Source organism: Austrofundulus limnaeus, unplaced genomic scaffold (genome assembly GCF_001266775.1).
Source record: "Austrofundulus limnaeus strain Quisiro unplaced genomic scaffold, Austrofundulus_limnaeus-1.0 Scaffold240, whole genome shotgun sequence".
In the NCBI taxonomy this organism is placed as follows: Eukaryota; Metazoa; Chordata; class Actinopteri; order Cyprinodontiformes; family Rivulidae; genus Austrofundulus; species Austrofundulus limnaeus.
The window spans coordinates 295,853-300,065 of record NW_013952642.1 but is presented as its reverse complement, the minus strand read 5'-3'; the positions used below and the strand labels follow the sequence as shown (position 1 = coordinate 300,065).

The 4,213-nt window shown below is 36.3% G+C and overlaps 1 long non-coding RNA gene across 1 annotated transcript in view; it reads left to right on the top strand.

The window, feature by feature from the left end:
* Positions 1 to 2,477: 2,477 nt before the first annotated feature.
* Positions 2,478 to 4,213, top strand: part of LOC106525762 (uncharacterized) — a 3,407-nt gene continuing 1,671 nt past the window's right edge. Inside the window, exon 1 of the long non-coding RNA XR_001311167.1 lies at positions 2,478 to 2,980. This is a non-coding gene — a long non-coding RNA (uncharacterized LOC106525762). The remainder of the gene's footprint in view (positions 2,981 to 4,213) is intronic.

Sequence of the window (4,213 nt, the reverse complement as noted above, 5' to 3'; positions counted from 1 at the left end):
ATGTATATATGTAGAAAAATCCTAGATCCACCACTGAGTTTGCGCTCGAGACGAGTCAGGTACGAGCTGCAGCAGTTAGTTCCTGCACTGCAAAAACCGTCCATCTTACCAAGTTTTAAAACCTTATTTCAAGCCAAAAAATCTTTTTGATCTTGTTTTGAGACTGATTTACTAAACAAGATCTGATTGTGTAAGAATAATAATCTTGTTTTCAGAATGTGTAAGATTATTTGTCTTGTTAGTCTGAAAATTTGACTCAAATTAAGTTAAAATTTCTGCCAATGGAGTAAGACAATTTTACTTGGTAAGATTCTTGAAATAAGAAAAATTTGAGTCAAATAAAGTATTTCAAGAAGTCTTACCAAGTAAAAATTTCTTACTCCATTGGCAGAATTTTTTGACTTAATTTGAGTCAAATTTTCAGACTAACAAGACAAATAATCTTACACATTCTGAAAATAAGATTATTATTCTTACACAATCAGATCTTGTTTAGTAAATCAGCCTCAAAACAAGATCAAAAAGACATTTTGGCTGAYATAAGATTTTAAAACTTGATTAGGTGGACATTTTTTGCAGTGTGGAAACGCTCCGCTGTTCCAGCTTAACTCACCAGACAGAGCTGATTTGCATAAAAATGATAACCATAAAAATCTTGTGCTGAGGCAGTACTGAATTAAATATTGCTCTAAACAAGTTCAAAACATCGGTAGTCATGTGGCACATATGATTTTTGCATGGTGATCATGACTGAGTTTTTTACCATCTCTGCTTCAGACAGTTTTCTATAAACTACCTCAATGTGATACTTGAGTAAACGTACAAGTATCTTATCATGAAATTACGTTGGTAAAAGTTAAAGTCTCATCTAAAAATTTTACTTGAGTAAAAGTATTAAAGTATCTGTTTTTCTTTGTACTTAAAAAGTGAATTTCTGACATAAAATGTACTTAAGTATTAAAAGTAGAAGCATTGAGTAAAAATGAGCTGTTCGATTAATGGGAGTTGACCTCTCCAAAAAAACATTTTTTTTCTAAAGGTGTGCAGCTGTGATGGGTTGTGTACAAACTTATACAGTGTCAGAATGGTATATATCTATACTTCTCAACCAACCACAATTTAATTCACTTTATCCAGGAGGCACAATTTATTAGGGTAGTATTTTTCTTTAACAATAATCAGCCAGAATGAAATAGGAGTAAAAACTTCTACTTCTTATCTTTTTTTAAAAAAAATGTAAGAGGTAGAAAGTACAGATAATTGTGTAAAAATGTAAGGAGTGGAAGTAAAATGTAGGCTGAAAAAGAGTCACTCAAGTATAGTACAAATAAGCAAAATTTCTAAAGTACAGTAACAAAGTACTTTACAACTCTGTATGCAGATGATGTGGTTCTGTAGCACTGACTCTCAGCATGCATTGAGGCGGTTCACATGAGTGTCAGCTCCTCAAAGAGGTGAAATATTCCCCTCAGGTTGGAGGTTAAATATTTGCCTCAAACAGAGATGTTCACCAGAGATCGAAGGATTGACGGAGACATGGTTCAACACATTTCTGCCTTGTCTACATTCAGTAATGAGGGTGTTGCTTTGTTGAGTTAAAGTGAAGAAGAAGCTGCAGTTTACTGGTCCCTCTACACACTTTCTTCACACAGACCTTCTCATCTTTCATTTTTTGTGCGTTTTCTGGTGCAAAAGCTGCGTGGTCAACTGGAGGCTTGATCTCACAGCACGAGAAACCACACAGGTCTTCCACTCTTCTTTAAAGAAGGATGCTGAAGTTTTTAATCAATACAGTATTTTCTTTCCTTCAATTAATTTAGCAGTAAATTTCCTTTGTTTATTAAAAATTTGAACGCCTTACAGATATATAAGTTGACAAAATACATGATTTTTTTTCTGTACCTGCTTTGTTCTGTTCAGTGCCACAGTCATGCTTTTTTAAGAAAACTTATACTAGCTTATGTTTTCGAAAAAGAAAGAAAAACAATTACAACACAAATTTGATTTGCATCAGAGCTTTTAAGAACTACATTTTGAAACCTTTCAAATTTATCGACGCCATACAGAGATCAAATTTAATTGTTGATCATGTGAACTTCTGTCTCGCCTCTTCATCAGCACCAGCGAGAGCGAGTTGCATTAGGAAGCGCTTCCTCTCACTCAAACAGAACAAGGGCTTTTAATGAGAGCTTACATTAACTTCTATTCTGCATGAACTTTGCTTTATTTGCTTTTTAATGGGCTTGAACTAGGCCTCTTGTTTGCGTAAGATGAATAGTTGATGAAAAAGGTTTTGTTATGGATCCAGATAATGTGTTTGAATGGAAATGCATTACGTCTTTGCTTTCTCCTGCTCCCACTCTCTCATATAAAAGGCACTGAACATAATTTCAGTCCTGATGGCTGATTATGAGCTACACAACCACACATTTACCAGAGTCTGCAGTGAAGCTGACCCAGAGTCAACACCCTGCAACAAGCATTTTCACACAAGTAAAGGAGAAGGGGCTATAATGCAGTAGTTTGTGGTCCGGTTCAGATTGTCAACAGTAGAATCCTCTGGAGTCCGTTGTGGCTTTTATGTTTGTTTTCATTGGGCAGTTCAGAATTTTAGTCTCCCACGACTGAGGATTGCGTACTTTTTTTTCTTTCTGTTTCATCATATCAATGTTGAAGGAAAAGCAGGTATTTGAGTAAACCTCCCCTGGTGTTACTTTCTGTAACATAAATCCTGTTTGAAAGTCTCTGCCTGTGACAGAACATCTGAAGAAGATCCRGTATATACCTGCAGAGGCTACAGAGGAAATCACAAGTCCTGCGTATGAAATGAATAAGGAAATTTTCAAATGCCTCAATGGTGCCGGAATCAGAGCCTCCATTCTGCGGCCACTTTGACGACCGTTCAGCTTATCGCCTGTGGGACATGGTGAAATCTTGTCGCTTTAAGAAGGGCCACTGCACAGCYGAAGACTTTGAGTCTGTGAGTAATTTTCTCGCTTGCCTTTGAACTTAATCCTTTCAGTGGAGGTTTTKGCCTTAAGGCTCTCACAGTTGTTTGGCCGATATGAATAAACCAAGAAATATGCATACAATTCTCAGTGTAYTGAAGAATCAAAGACTTTCTCAATACATATACCTATTTTTACCTGGTTTCAGAGTTTGGTTTCTTAAGAAAAGAACAAATTTATTAAAGCGTATGCAGTACAGCTTCATACACATTGTGTTCTRGAGGAGCTAACAAGTTATAATTTAATCTTACAAAACTGTAGATAAACATTGAAGAGAAATTGTTTGATGCCTATACATTTATGCTTACATCAATTGTTTTATTGCAACGTTATCTTATTTGAGTACCTGCTACAAACAAGTTGCCAGTAATAATGCTTGTTGAATTGCAATTTCATGCACAAAACTCATTACGAAACAAAACAATTGGATTTATATATATTTATGTAGGTTTTAACACCTTTGCTTTGTCTTCATCTCTAGGTGAGAAATGTGATTAATGGTAACCAAACTGTTTCAAATTGTTTAGTGAGAGTTGGTTTCTGTTTGTGGCACACACTTCGAGCTGTAAAGTTTGTCATATATGAAGCCAAAGGTGGTGGGCATATTGCCAATTTATCACAAGGCCACACAAGATGACAAACATGCATATTTATAGCTCTGGTCAATTTCTAATCTTCATTCTGACCTTWTATGTGCCAACCTTTTAAACCCTCCTACATGTACAGTATTCAGATCAAGGTTGAACGCATGCATGTCCATGTAATTGAATTTTCTGCACACAAACTGGAAGTTCTCCAACCTATCCCCACAAAAGTTGGGTAGATTATTCCATGATATTTACAATCTCCCTTTATTTGATTAGCGATCTGCAAGCATCAAGGTAGATTAACTCTGGCCCCAAGGTGTAAATAACCCCCACAAATCTCTCCACGTTCAAGGCAGCCACTCACAGGGCATTAAGTTGTGAAAACTTTATCGATARCCTCTGTGTTTGGAGGTTTAATTAAAATCCTTCTCACTGGGAAGGCAGTGTCCCCGCACTGGGACRTCCTCCACAACAAAAAACATCACGTTTTATCATGTTTGTCACAACCATACATTTATGTCCGTTCAGCTGAAAATGACAGTGTTGGCAAATCACACTGAAAACAACCATAAACTTAGAGCTGGGAAACTCAAACCTTTTGGGTCTGAGGACCCCTTA